Here is a 16,160-nt window from a genome sequence, read left to right as displayed (position 1 = left end):
AATTTATTTATTTATTTAAAAATTTATTCAAATTAATTTATTAAAATTTAAATTATTAATTAATTTTATTAATTATTAATTATTTTATATTTATAATTAAATTATAAATATTTTAATTTATAAATTTATAATTAAATTATAAATATTTTAATTTATAAATTTATAATTAAATTATAAATATAAATATATTAATTTATATATTTATAAATTTATTAATTACTAACTATTAATTAAATAAAATTATTTAAATTAATATTATTAATTAATTAAAATTATTTAAATAAATTTAAAATTTTTATTTATGTATTTAAATAAATAAAAATTTATTTGAAAATAACAATGATAAACCCAGTACAGGTTAGCATAAATAATATTTTATTGAAAAGAACTATATTTTTCAAAACAAAAAAAATAGCGAGAAGAGTAATATTGCTTCATATGTTTTTGCAAACCTTTTTAATGCCTAGCTTTATAGAAGACAGTTGGATTCTCATATCTGCTTCTGTATTCATTCTGTATGAAGAAAATCCAGTCTCACACAGATATGTAGTTGAAAAAGAGAGGAGTATTTTAATAGGCAAATAATGTCTTACTATTATTATGAAGAAAAATGTTTTTCTCAGACACCTCCCCTTGCAAAGTTCTTGGAGTCTCCCAGGGGTTCTTGGGCCATACTTTGAGAACCACTACTATAGCCAAATACAGATGTTCTAGAGTAGTCTCAAAGGACACTCCAATCCCATTGTAGAACAAAATTTAACTATCAGGTTGACCTTGGAACTACCTAATCTACAGATTGCAAATAATTAAGGGATGGGCCAAACTTGCCTTCCAGAATTGGTTTGGAACCTAATTGGTCTCGATGGGAAAAGGACAGGGAGGAAATAGCAATCACATCTCAATGTTGGATGTTGATCTAACAAGAATTAATAGAAAATATTGTCTACTTCCAGAAGAGAGGCAAATTCACTTCTGGTTTGAATTATGCTAGTGAAACAGATTGTGGCTAAAATAGGCAACCATGAATGAAATTTCATACCTTAAATAAGGAAGGAGTATATGGAAGACAGTACTGCACCTAAAGCAACAGTCAGGAACATAATGAATTAAGCAACCAAAAATTGATAGAAGAAATGCAGCCTGGTAGATAAGAAGTCAGGAAAAGCAAGAATTCAAGCCCTCCCTCTGAACATGTATTTATAGTATGACCTTAAACAAATTACAGCCTCCCAGTGCCCCCAGGCAACTCTCTAAAATCGTAAATTACATATTATTGGTTATGCACCCTTTATGTGCCAGGCACTATGCATTGGGGATACAAAAAGAGGCAAAACACAGTTCTTGCCCTCAAGAAGTTTACAATCTAAAGGGGGAGAAAACAAGCAAACAAATGTATACAAAGCAAGCTATATACAGAATAAATAGGGGGTAAAAAAAAAAAACAGAAAGAAGACACTAGAATAAAGAGGAGTTGGGAAAAGCTTCCTATAGAAAATAGGACTTTAAAGCAGGCAGAGATAAGGAAGGAGAGCATTCCAGGCATGGAAAATTCCTGGAGTTAAAAAAAGGTGTGTCTTGTTTCTGGAACAGGAAAGAGATCAGAGTCACTGAATTGAAGAGTTTGTGGTGGGGAATAAGGTATAAGAAGACTGGAAAAGTAGGAATGGGCGAGTTTTGAAGACTTTGAATGCCAAATAGAGCATTTTGTAATTGACCGTCAAGGCAATAGAGAGCCATTGGCATTTATTGGGTAGGGAGATGACATGGTTGAATATGTACTTCAGAAAAAGCACTCAGGCAGCTGAATAGAAGATAAATTGGAATGGGGAGAGACTTGAGCCAGGCAGACCCACCACTAGGCTATTGCAATGGTTCCTGTGGTGATAATGGAGGTAGTGCAGAAGAGAGAAGGGGATATATATATATACAAGAGATGTTGCAAAGCTAAAAATCAATAAACCTTGATAGAGCTCCCGCCTTGGAGTCAGGAGTACCTGAGTTCAAATCCAGCCTCAGACACTTGATACTTAACTAGCTGTGTGACCCTGGGCAAGTCACTTAACCCCAATTGCCTCACCAAAAAGCAAGAAAAAAAATCAATAGATGTTGGCAATAGATTGGCTATGGGGGGTGATAGATAGTGAAGATTCCAGGATGGTTGTAAACCTGAGGCACTGGGAGGATAGTATTGTCCTCTACACAATAGGGAAAGTGGAGATAGGGAGAGTTCAGAGACAAAGTTCAGTTTTGGAAATGTTAAGTTTAAGATGTCTACTGGACATCCAGTTGGAGATGTCTGAAAGTTGGAGGTATGAAACTGGAGGTCAACAGAGAGATGAAGCAAGAGAGATAGATTTGAAATCAGCAGCATAGAGATGGTACAAAGCAGGTGCTGATTTATATAGACAAAATGAGTTCCTCATCAGAAGCTCCCGCTGCTGCTAAAAATAGAATTCCAGTTTGTTTTTCAAAGTAGATAGTAACAAGCCTTGTATCATTATAACGCAATAATTTTTAGTTTGCTTACAAGGGAAGATTTGTCAAACTTAATTTTGCAGTTTTCTAATTATATGAAAAAACAGAATTGATAATCAGTGAAATTTCAATTTAAAATTTTACAATAACTTAAATGTAAAAGAAATAATTGTTTTATATATCTGGCTTTCACACTTTCTGATTATTAACCTTTGATGCAACTTTTTTATACCTGAATTAATATTCAGGATAACTTTTAATGAATCTCAATAGGTATTTGAATCACAGAACTTTAGATCTAGAGACTCTTAGTCAACTAACATTCATTAAGCACCTGTTACATGCCAGGCGGTGTGCTAAGCACAAGGGACGCAAAGAAAAACAAAACAGTCCCTTCTCTCAAGGAACTCAACATTCTAACAAGAGACACATCAAGCCACACTTTCTCCTGTTGCTACCATAAGATAATATATTCCAACCTTAAAGTGCTATATAAAATTCAGTTATTATTATGCAATTGGATCTGTTACCTCTTCCACATGGGTACTCCCCTTCCACAGTTCATATTGAAACCCATACATGCTCTTGACTGTATCCTCCAGATACCAGTGCTGCAGGCTGTCTGTTATCTTTTGCTCTTCCTCTGTATGACTGTCCCACCGCCTTTTCTAATCACACATTTCCTGGATGACAACTTCTATGGTTCTTTTGTGAAAGGCAGCAGTCCTGCAGCTCCTTAGGAAACTGAAGTATATCTATAATGCACCTCTCTGTTTCCCTTAGGGTAACCAGTAGTTTTGATTCTTCATAGGTTACAGTGTTCCCAGATTGGTAGCCATGTAGTGTTGGGCTGATTTTTAAATGGTAGCTCATGCTCTTTGTTTCTAAGACCTCTCTTTTTTTTTGTGGGCTTCATTAAATGAAAAGGTTTAGCAATATAATCAGTCTAATTTGTCTGGTTAGAACATAGTCCCTTAATTAACTCGAGTTCTTTTAAATACCATCTATACTGGCTAGTTAGTTTTCTTTTTACCTAGCCACAGTGTTCTAAAAATTGTGTATTGATATGTTTTCTTTTTACATCGCATTTATTTCCAAATGTATGCTTCCACTTTCTTCTAACCCAAGATTCTTTTTTTTTTCTTTAAGTGAGGCAATCAGGGATAAATGACTTGCCCAGGGTCACCCAGCTAGTAAGTGTCAAGTCCCTGAGGCCGGATTTGAACTCGGGTCCTCCTGACTCCAAGGCCAGAGCTCTATCCACTGCGCCACCTAGCTGCCCCCTAACCCAGAATTCTTAACCATTTTTGTGTCATGGACTCCTTTGGTAGTCTGGTAAAACCTTCTGACATATCTCAGAAGGTTTTTAAAAGCGTAAAATAAAATACGTAAGATTACAAAGGAAACCAATTACATTGAAATACTGTTATCAAAATATTCAAAAACAAAAACAAATTCGTGACTTACCATGAATTCTATTCATGAACTCCAGATTAAGAACCCTTGCTCTAACCTGAGAACCACCCTGGGTTTAAAAAAAAAAAGAATTTCTGGGGGAAGAGTCAAAATGGCCAAGTAGAGAGAGCTGAGCTCTTCCAATATTCCCCTCCAAACAACTCTAAAATAACACCTCAAATTGAATTCTGGACAGCCAGAATCAAGAAAAGGTCAGAGTGAGATACTTTTTCAGCCCAAAAATACTTAGGAGGTAGGAAATAGAGCTCTGTGACATGGGAGAGGAGGCTGGCCCTGAGCCCATGTGAATGAAACCCCAGTAGTGGGACGAGGTAGTGGTAACAGAAGCAGCAGCAGTGTCTGGAGCTGTCAAGCCAGAGATAGTAAGGGGACCTGGCAACTGGTCAGAAAGAGATTTCAGGGAAACCCTGTGCTAGCACTGGATGCAGGATTAGACATTGTTTGGCAGCTTCATTGCTTATACCCACTTCTTAGTCAGCTCAAGGGCTGGGAGAGCACTTTCAGTCAAAAGGAAGTAGAAGCCCTGAGGGGCGGTATCACTTCTGGCCCCAAGGGATCAGGGGACCCTGAGGGGCAGTATCAATTCTGGCCCCAAGGGATCAGGGAACCCTGAGAGGCAGTGTCACTTCTAGTCCCAAGGGAGGAGGGGCCTTAAGGAGCAGTATCAATTGCAATCCCAAGGGATCTGGGCCCTTCCTAGGTAAGGACAAGAGTGAAGACCAGGAGAGTGTTGACCACAACTCTCCCCAGATCACACCACCTTGGAAGCACTGAAAACTTCTAAAAAACTTCCTGAAGCTTGAGAAAGTGCCCTTACACCACTACGACCTTCCTCCCACCCCTATTTTGGCAACAGACCCAATATCAACATAAAGTTCCAAATCAAGAAAAAGGGTAGGAAAATGAGAAAATAGAAAAAAAAGAAACTGATCATAACTGTAAAAATGGTGAGAGCAAAGATAAAGACACAAACTCAGAAGAAGACAATTAAGTCAAAATAGCCGAAAGCAAAGTCTCTAAGAAAAAATGTGAATTGAACACAAAACCAATAAAAATCCTTAGAAAAGCTAAAAAAAAATTATTTTCAAAATCAAATTAGAATGGCCAGGGGAAAATTATGTAAAGAAACGAAAGCAAAGGAAGAAAATTATGAAAAGACAATTTGCAGCTTGGTAAAAGAGGAACAAAAAGTACTGAAGGAAATAAACCTCAAAAAATAGAATTGGCCTAATCAAAAAAGAGGTACAAAAGTTCACTGAAGAAAATGACTCCTTAAAAAGCAGAATTGGCCAAATGGTAAAAGAAATACAAAAATTCACTGATGAAAATAACTCCTTAAAAATTAGAATTGAGAAAGTGGAAGTTAATAATTCCATAAGACATCAAGAAACAATAAAACAAAATCAAAAGGTTGAAAAAAGAAAAGAAAAGAAAATGTGAAATACCTCATTGGAAAAACAAGTGACTTGGAGAATGGATTGAGGAGAGATAATTTTAGAATTATTGCATTACCTCAAAGCCACAATCAAAGAAAACACCTAGACAGCATATTTCAAGAAATTATAAAGCAAAAGTGTCCCCAATATCCTTGAACCAGATGGTAAAATAGAAACTGAAAGAATTTATTGATTACCACCTGAAAGAGATCCCAAAATGAAAACTCCCAGAAATATTACAGCCAAATTCCAGAGCACCCAGGTCAAAGAGAAAATACTTTAAACAGCCATACAGAAACCATTCAAATACCATGGAACCACAGTCAGGATCACATAAGATTTAGCAGCTACCACATTAAAGAAGCAGAAGGCTTGGAATATGATATTCCAAAGGGCAAGATTTGGCATTACAACCAAGAATAGCCTACCCAGCATAATCCTTAAAGGGTAAAAATGGATATTTAATGAAATAGAGGACTTTCAAGCATTCCTGATGGAAAGAACAAAACTGAAGAGAAAATTTGACTTTCAAATAAAAGAGTCAAGAAAAGGATAAATATGAAAAAGAAATCATGAGGGATACAATAAGGTTAAACTGCTTACTTTTCTATGTGGAAAGATGATACATGTATCTTAAGAACTTTATCATTATTGGGGCAGTTAGAAGGAATCTACATAGAAAGAGGGTGTGGGAATGAACTGATGATGTTGGAATTATGAAAAAAAATGGATAGTAAATAAAGAGGAATACCCTGGAGAAGGGGTAAAGGATAAAAGAAGTACAAGAGGTAGAGCTTCTCCAGTGGAGGGGGAAATGGCGAAGGAAGCGGGGCAGGAAATGCTTGAACCTCACTCTCATCTAAATTAGCTCAGAGGAAAATACATACATACATACATACTCAATTGGTAATAGAATACTATCATACCCAACAGGGAAGTAGGGGTGGGAGGGGATAAGAGAAGGGGGAGGGGAATAAAAAGAAAGGAAGGCAGATAAAAGAAGGCAGTGGTCAGAAGCCAAACAGACTATGGAGGAGAGCAGGATAAAAAAAGAAAGAAGCACAAACAGAAGAAAACAGGATGGAGGGAAATGCATAGTTACTAATCATAACTGTGAATATGAATGGGATAAATTCACTCATAAAACAGAAATGGATACTAGAGTGGATTCCAGAATCCAACAATATGTTGTTTATAAGAAACACACCTGAAACAGAGAGACACATTCAGAGTTAAAATAAGGTGCTAGAGCAGAATCTACTATGCATAACTGAAGTAAAAAAGACAGGGGTAGCAATCATGATCTCAGACAAAGCAAAAGCAAAAATAGACCTAATTAAAAGGGTAATAATAAGCAAGGAAACTACATCTTGTTAAATGGAACCATAGACAATAAAGTAATATCAATACTAAACATATATGCACCCACTGGCATAATCAAATTAACTGATGGTTTTTCTATTTTATCTTTTCATAAGCCAACTCCAAGTTTTATTTATTAGTTCAATTTTTAAAACTTTCAGTAAGTATTTGATACTTACCAGTATCAAAAATTAAAGAGCTGAATGAACCATCAATGAAGATGAAAATAAAGAGATTATTAGGACTGGCAGTCTAAGTGAAATAGATTAATATTTACAATAACATAAACCGCCTACATTAAGAGGAAATGGAATACTTAAATAACCCTATCTTAGAAAAAGAAATTGAATAAGCCACCAATGAGCTGCCTAAGGAAAAGAAAAAAAAAAGAGCCAGATGGCTTCACAAGTGAATTCTGCCAAACATTTAAGGAACAATTAATCCCAATACTATATAAGCTATTTGAAAAAATAGATAAAGAGTCCTACCAAACTCCTTTTATAACACAAATACGGGTTTGATTCCTAAACTGGGGAGAGTAAAAACAGAGAAAGAAAACTATAGACCAATTTCCTTAATGAATATCAATGCAAAAACTTTAAATAAAATACCAGCAAGGGGATCACAGCAATATATCACAAAGATCTTACACTCCGACTAGGTGGGATTTATACCAGAAACGTAGGGCTAGTTCAATATTAGGAAAACTATCAGCATAATTGACCATATCAATAACAAAAAAATAACAAAAATCATGATTATATCAATACACGGAGAAAAAGTCTTTTACAAAATTCAATTTCCATTCCTATTAAAAAACACTAGAAAGCATAGGAATCAATTGAGTCTTTCTTTTGTTTTTGCTAAGCAATGGGATTAAGTGACTTGCCTAGGGTCACACAGCTAGTGAGTGTTTTGTGTCTGAGGCCGCATTTGAACTCTAGTCCTCCTGACTTCTGGGTTGGTGCTCTATCCACTTCGCCACCTAGCTAGCCACCTGAACCTTTCTTAAAATGATAAGTAGTATCTATCTAAAACCAAGAGTAAGCATGATCTGTAATGGGGATAAACCTGAAGCCTTCCCAATAAGGTCACAAATGAAGCAAGGATGTCCATTATTACCTTTATTATTTAATATTGTACTAGAAATATATTGCACTAGAAAAATATTGCTATAGAAATAAGACAAGAAAAAGAAATTGAAGTAATAAAAATAGGCATTGAAAAAACAAAACTATCACTCTTTGCAGATGAGACGATGACATACTTAGAAAATGCTAGAGAATCAACTGAAAAACTAATTGAAACAAGTGTTGAAACCTCGGGGCTATTTTGATTTGCATTTTTATTATTAGTGATGTGGCACATTCTTTCATATGGTTGTTAATATTCTTTCAATTCTTCTTCTGAGAACTATTTGTTCACGTCCTTTGATCACTTACTTACGTGGAAATGGTTTTCAGACCTAAATATTTCTGTTAGTTGTCTCAATATCTTAGATATTAACTCTTATCAGAGGCATTTGAAAGAAGGATTTTTCCCCTTTGGACCACTTCCCCTTTTATTCTAAAGATATTAATTTTTTGTGTGTGCAAAAGCTTTTAATTTCATGTAATCAAAATGATCTATTCTATTTTTATTTAGTCTTTTTTTTGGTTAAGAAAATGTTTCCTACTCATAACTATGAAAAATAGCTGGCATTTACATAGCACTTTAAAGTTTACAAAGCACATTACAAATATCTCATTTGGAAAAAAAAAATTGTCATTTCATTCTCAAAACAACCCTCAGAGGTACCCCATTTTACAGATGAGGAAACTAAAGCAGACAGAGGTTAAATGACTTGCCCAGGGATATGCAGCTGGTAAGTATCAGAATTCAAATTTGAACTCGGGTCTTGCTTGCTCCAGGTCTGGCACTCTATCCACTGTGCCCCCAGCTGCATCTGGGTATTCTACCTGCTTCTCTTCTAATTTTTTTATGGTATAATCTTTAATACTGGAGTCATATGTCCATTTTGAATACTTTGTAGACTTATAAACACTTAAAATAAAGGTAGTTATGGTATACTATAAAGTCCATTAGCCCTGGAAAAAGAAGTAGATCTATTACTTACTAGTTTTATAACCTTTTACAAGTTACTTAATATCTCTGAATCTCAGTTTCTTTTTTGATAAAATGGTGATAATAATACTTATACTGTCTACCTCACAGGTTTTGGGTCAGGAAAGCCCTTTGCAAATCTTAAAATCTATATAAAAGTATGTTATACACATACAGCTATTACAATGTATATTAAAATAATCTGATAAACTCTAAAGGCTCCTTATTACCTCCACAGTCAAATATAAAGTTTTTTGTTTGGCATTTCAAGCTCTTCATAACATGGCTCCTTCCTACTTTTCCAGTCTTCTTACACTTTACTCCTTACCACACATTCAACCATCCAGCAGAACTATCCTATTGTTTATTCTCCAGATGTGACGTTCCATCCCCCCCAGCCCCAATCTCTGTACTTTTATACTGGCTGTTCCCCATGCATGGAATGCCCTCCCTTCTTATGTTTTGCCTTTTTTCTTGACTTTCTTCAAGACTCAGCACCAAGCCCACCTTCTACAGGAGGACCTTCCTAGTCCCTGGAGCTGTTAGTATTTTTCTCTCCAAAATTACCTTCCATCTACTCTGTATATACCTTGTATGTTGTTGTTGGGTTTTTTAATCAATTAGTCATTTTCAACTTCATGACCTCATTTGGGGTTTTCTTAGCAAAGATACTGGACTGATTTGCCATTTCTTTCTCCAGCTCATTTTACAAATGAGGAAACTGAGGCAAACAGGTAAGTGACTTGACCAGTATTGCACAGCTACTAAGTGCTGAAGTTAGATTTGAACTCAGGTGCTCCTGACTCCAGGACTGGCACTCTATCCACTGCTCCTCCTGGCTGCCTCATACATACCTTGTATGTAGCTAATTATTTACATGTTGACGCCCCCCCCCCCACTAGATTATGATCCTCTTGAGAGAAGGAACTTTTTTTATTTTCATTTTTTGCCTTTCTTTGTATCCCTAGTCTTGGCACAGTGGCTGGAATATTGTGCTTAATAAATGGTTTTTGAGTGGCTAGCTGCTAAACAGATTAGTTTCTTCTCTTCCTCCTCCTCCTCATTCTTTTTTTCTCAATCTCTTTCTCCTCCTCCTAGCTCTAACATTATGTGAGTCTTCTCTTCAATCATTAGCCTGTAAGAGAAAGGAGACAGACAAATATATAATAGAAACAAATATATACATGTAATTTGGCTGCCATATACAGGGGATCCTCTCACTAATGGCCTCTGTGGTTAAAAAGGCAATCTTGATTGAAATGGGGATGAAACCAATTAGAACAGAAAATGAAAATGGAAATGTAGGGTGGAATTAGTGGAGAACTATTTAAGCAAAATCAGAAATTTGTCTTTTTATGTAGAGGAATGTGATCAGTAGTGACAAAAGTAAAACACAATGACTTCTCAAGGTGTTCTTTCCTCTCCTCCTGGGATGGTTTCATCCACTGAACCACTCAGATGATAAGTAGTTAGGTAGAGTAATTAACTTAATGTTTATCTATGAACAGGTTAGAAACTAAAATGAAAGGGAATAAGCACAAGCAAAACAAATTTTAACTTCCAAGGATAGATTGTAAAGAAGGGATTAAAAGGAGAGAAAGAAAGTTTCAAAAACAGTGAACAAGGTCAGCACTAGGCAAAGAGAAGAGGTGTAGAGGATTATGGATAAATTTCAGTTACATATAATCATATTATTATCATATTAATATCATATTATGATATTATCATATCATATCATATTATCAGTGTTTATCATATTCCTTCTCCTGTGTTTGAATTCCAAAGTTTCTATTGTAGCTCTAGTCTTTTCATCAGAAATGCTTGGAAATCCTGTTTCATTAAAGGTCCATTTCCCCCCTATATGATTACATTGAGTTTTGCTTGGTAAATTATTCTTGGGCTGTAAGCCCATATCCTTTCCCTCTCAGAATATCATATTACAATCTCTCTGCCACTTTAGTGGTGGCTGCTAAATTGCGTGTGATCCTGACTGAGGCTCCTGGTTACTTTAATTCTTTCCTTCTGGTTACTCATAGTAGTTTTTCTTTGGCCTCAACTTTCTGGATTTTGGCTACAATGTTCCTGAGAGGGGTTTGTTTCTGGTGGTGAGTAGTGGACTATTTCCACTTTGTCCTCTGATTCTGAGATCTGAGCGTTTTTCTTTGAAAATTTCTTGAAATATGACGTCTTGGCTCTTTTTTTGGGGAGGAGATCATGGTGTTTAGGTAGTCCAATGATACTTAATTTTTTTCTCCTTTATTTTCTAAGTCAGTTATTTTTGCTATGAGCTGTCTTACATTTTATTCCATTTTTTCCAGTTTTTTTTTTACTTTCTTTTTAATATTTCTTGTTGCTTCATGGAGTTATTGACATCTATGTTGTCCATTCTAATTTTCATAGCTCTCATTTCTTATCCAATTTTTTCCTCAAGCATTCTCATCTCATTGATATAATTATTTTTAACTCTTGCTTCGTATCTTCCAGGAAGTCCATTTAAGTCTGTGCCCAAGCTGTGTTTTTCTTTGAGGCTTTACTTTTGGATGTCATAGAGTAATTCTCTTCTGGGTTACAGTGTCCCTGTAACCACAATAGCTTTTTAATGGTAGGATTTTTGTTTGCTTGCTTATTCTTTTAGCCTACTTCTTGTCTTTGGGCTTGATGTTAGGGAAAGGCTTTGTGCACTTCTGGAAGAAAGGTCTGAGATGGTTCTGTTGATGCTTCTTTTGAGGTATTGAATATTGTGCTATGGCAGGATCTCAGAGACAGCTCAGGCTAGGGACCTGCAAGTTATTGGTGCTCTCTAAGTAGTCTGATCCAGGACAAAGTCCAGTCACTGGTTGGAGTTCTACAAGTTCTCAACCTGAGTTTAGGTCTGAGCAACACACCTGTGGGCTTGCCCCTGGTTGAAATGCCATTAGACTTCAGCTGGACTCACCTTTCCCACCTTCAGCCAGCTGGGAAATTGCTGGTTCAAAGAGATAGAACTGCAAGCTTCCCTTTGGTTTGGGAGTCCTACCCTGTTTATTCCCCTATTGGCTTTGAATAGGTCTAGGAATTGTAACTGAGACCTGACTCTATTCCTAAATTCTAAGCAATAGGAGCTGCCATTTGCTTCTGAACTTGATCCTCTTTGGGTACATATTCTAGGGCCCATGACTACTCCTTACTTTGGAATGCCCTCCACAGATACAGGTTCCCTACCTACATATATACCCAGTCTACACCCATTGGGCAGTGGGTGATAAAGTGTTCAGTTGGCACCTGTTCCCACATTCTGGAAGAGGTCATGGTGCCACAGTAAGGGTCTTATACCCCTGTTTGCCCTGGTTCACAGCCTCTCCCTGTACTGGAGTGCTTCTCTTGGCATGTTCCTGGCCACATCCCATCCACAATGTCCACAGACCTCTCTGTCTCCATATGCTGACTTAGGTTGGAAAAATAACTCATTGTGATTTCTTTTCTTGGATTTCCCCATCTGGATTTGGTCAATGGAACAGATTATATACACGAGACCCAGAAGCAACTGAATATAATAGCATGGCATTCAATAAACCCAAGAACTACTGGTGGGGAAGGAATTACTAGTTTAGTGACAATTGTCAGATGAGTTGTGGAAAGACAAGAACACTAATGTCAGTAAAGCTGTGTAGTCATCCAAACATTATGAAAAGCAATTTGGAACTATACTCAACTAAAACTTGCCTACCCTATGACCCAGCAAGTGATATCACTATTTGGAATAGATCCCTAGCAGAGCAAAGAAAGAGAGAAAGGACCCATATGTACAAAAATATTTGCACCATATAAAATAATAAAAAGAACGGATCCAGAGAAAACTAGAAAGACTTGTATAAAGTGACAAAGTGAGGGGGAGCAAGAGAACAATTTATATAATGACATCATAAAGAAAACCAACTTTGAAAGACTTAGGAATGCTGATCAATGAAGGGAATTTAAGAAGGGTATAAAGGAATGATGTTGATACAAAAAAGAAGAGGAAAAGTAAGATAAAAACATCAATGAATAATTTTTTTAGAATGTGTAGAAGACAGTAGAAGGAAGTTCAGAATGAAACAAAGCAGAGTGGTGTTGGAATTACCACGTTTAATTTGAAATATGAAAAAAAAAAACACTAAACTGTACCTGGTAGATATTCATGGCCTCATATGCAGTCCTCTTTTTCTGTTCTTCTTTTTGGGGAAAAAACTCATATTTGTTAAATTTATGTTGTTAAATTTATATTAAATTTATTAAATGTATATTGTTAAATTTATAATTAAAAAGTTTTTTTTAAAAACTAGTAAAACAAGCCACACTCGGTTTCTTTACTTCCTCTCCTTTCATTCTCTTCCAAACTCCCTGAAACCTGGCTTGTGATATCACTCAACAGAAACTTCTCTCTCCAAAGTTACCAGTGATTTCTTTAAGCTGGATATTAATCCTCAGCTTTCTTGACCTTTCTGCTGTATTTGACACTGTTGATCACCTACTCCTGGATATTGTCTCCTCTCTGGATTTTTGTGACATTACTCCCCTGGCCCTCCACTTCCCTAATTATTCCTTCTCAGTTTGCTTTGCTGGATCTTCATTTATGTCATGCCCACTAACCATGGGCATACCTTAAGACTCCATCCTTGGCCTTCTTTTTTCTTTCCATATTCTCACTTCATGACTTCACCAAGTCCTATGAGTTCATTTACTATCTACATGCTGAATACTCTCAGATCTATATATTTAGCCCCAATTCCTTTCCTAAGCTCCAGTCCTGAATTGCTAACTATTGGACATTTAAAACTGGATATCTCATAAGCAGTTCAAACTCAACATATCCAAAGCAGAACTCATCATTCCTCCCAAACCTACTCCTCTTCCAAACTTCCCTTTTATTGTTGAGAGTACCATCATCTTTCTATTTGTCCAAGTTCTAAGCCTATCACTGTCCTCCTCAACTCCTCACTCTCACTACCCACATATCCAGACACTTGCCAAATCATGTTGTGTCTGTCTTCACATTGTTCATGTGTCTCTTTCTTTCCACTCACAGAGCTTCCATCCTTCTTCAGGCCCTCATCATCTCTCACCTTGAGAATTGGAATGGACACCTATCAGTTCCCTCAACCTTAAGTCTCTCCCCCTTCCAATACAACCACCAAAGTGATTTTCATAAAATAAAGATCTGAATATATCACACTTCTACTCCATAAATTCTAGTGATTCACAATTAACTCTAGGATCAAATATACACTCTTCTATTTGTTATGGGGAGTTGATCTTTGACCAGTCTCCCAAATCAGAAGGCCTATCAATGAAGTACTTAATTGTAAAGATGTATGAACATCTTTCTCTTACAGAACTAAAGAGAGCTATTACATTGGCTGAGCAAAAATTAGACATGTGTTCACAGGACTTTAATTGGCTAACACCTAGAGATGGCAGTTCAGTTCAAGGGCATCAATGCTTGGAAATACATTATGAAGAAGACTTGCAGGGAGGGAAAAGGTGACTGCTCTTTTCACTACCATCCCCATCAGTCATTGCATCTAACAGTGACTTGCCCAGGAAATATCCCATACAGCATTCTGAGAGTCCTTTGGTTTGAGAGAGTTTGAAGCATAATTGAGAAAGTAGAGATACACTTTCAGATAGATATAGATAACCCTAAGCAAGTCACTTAACCCGGATTGCTTCCAGAAAAAAAAAAAACAACAAGCAAACAGATAGATATGGTTATATAGAGATAGTCATTCGAGAGAGGTATCAGTTTTGAGGGATGGGACCCCTGACAGCAAACAAGAGAGCTGCCTATGGAGAGGTGGCTGGGGCATAATATAAGTGACTCAATGTGAGGGTGGGCTGGAAAGTCAGGCAGGGGTGGTGGCACAAAGATACCTTCTAGAAAAGGCTATGGACAGGGGCAGCTAGGTGGTGCAGTGGATAGAGTTCCAGCCTTGGAGTCAAGAGGACCTAAGTTCAAATCCAGCCTCAGACACTTGACATTTACTAGCTGTGTGACCCTGGGGCAGTCACTTAACCCCAATTGCCTCACCAAAAGAAAAAAAACAGGCAAAAAAGAAAGAAAGAAAGAAAGAAAGGTCTATGGACAGTGAGGTGGGAAGAGAATTGGATTTACAATGTAGAAAAGGTTTCTCTTCACTGTTCCTCTAACATTAGCAACCCTGTGTTCCTGGCCCTCCCCTCCACAGGCTATACCTTCTTCACCACTAAGACACACTGATCCTGATGAAACAGTTGGGATACTCCTCTGCTCCCCACTGCCATTTCTAGACTCTCCCTTTCCCACTTACATTTTTTCCTATTTCTTTCCATAATGCCACCAATCTCCCAATTCCCTAGGCTAGAAATCTCTAAGTGATCTATTAACCTTCTCTTTTCCTTCTCCATCCCCACAGTCCTTGCAAAGGAATCCTCCAATGGTGTACATGGACAAAAAAATATTCTGACAGTCTGTCACCATTCAACAAATATTTAGTTCCTGTGATATGCTGAGAGCCTTGTAGAGAGAGGATATGTAACCCTAGGCCAAGCTCAGAATGGTTCCCTGAAAACTACACCAAGGTTCAAGATGCTCTTTGGGAAACAGACAATTCCCCAGAAACACACAATAGCACAAAGTCCAAAAGATTCCCGATAAGTGGGAGAAAAAATGTGTAGCTAATTCAATTTCATTTCCCACCTGGCTGCTCTCCTGGACTTCATGATTTCCAGAAACTCCTCATCATGAAAGATGAAATCTACTCACATCTCCTCAAACCATTTTCCACCCCAGCTGCAGGACTTCCTCATTCTTCTTTGTGGAGTATCCTTTCCTCTTACCAGTCAGCTACTTTTTATGTGTTGTATACCTCATTAATAATAATAATAATAACAATAATAATAATAATAATAAACATTTATATAGTACTTACTGCGTGCCAGGTACTGTCCTAAGCACTTCACAGTTATTATCTCATTCGATTCTCACAACGACCCTGGGAGGTAGGTGCTATTATTATCCCCAGTTTACCAATGAGTAAAGTTCATTTGACAAACAGAGGTTAGGTGACTTGCCCAGGGTCACACAGCTCTAAATAAGTGTCTGCATGTCTTCCTGACTCCAAGTCTAGCTCTCTGTCCACCGCACAACTCAAGTGCCACCTTCAAGAAGACTGCATTAGATTGTAAGCTCCATGAAGGTAGGGACTCTTTCTTTGTATCCCCAGTGCTTAGTCCAGCGCTTGCTTGGCCCATAGGAGGCTCTTAATAAATGCTTATTGTCTGAAATTCTGATTCATGCTCCTATGGTGATGT

The sequence above is a fragment of the Vombatus ursinus genome, unplaced genomic scaffold (genome assembly GCF_900497805.2).
Source record: "Vombatus ursinus unplaced genomic scaffold, bare-nosed wombat genome assembly UNPS02014828.1, whole genome shotgun sequence".
Taxonomy (NCBI): domain Eukaryota; kingdom Metazoa; phylum Chordata; class Mammalia; order Diprotodontia; family Vombatidae; genus Vombatus; species Vombatus ursinus.
The sequence above is the reverse complement of the archived record's forward strand: the minus strand, read 5'-3'. Positions refer to the sequence as shown.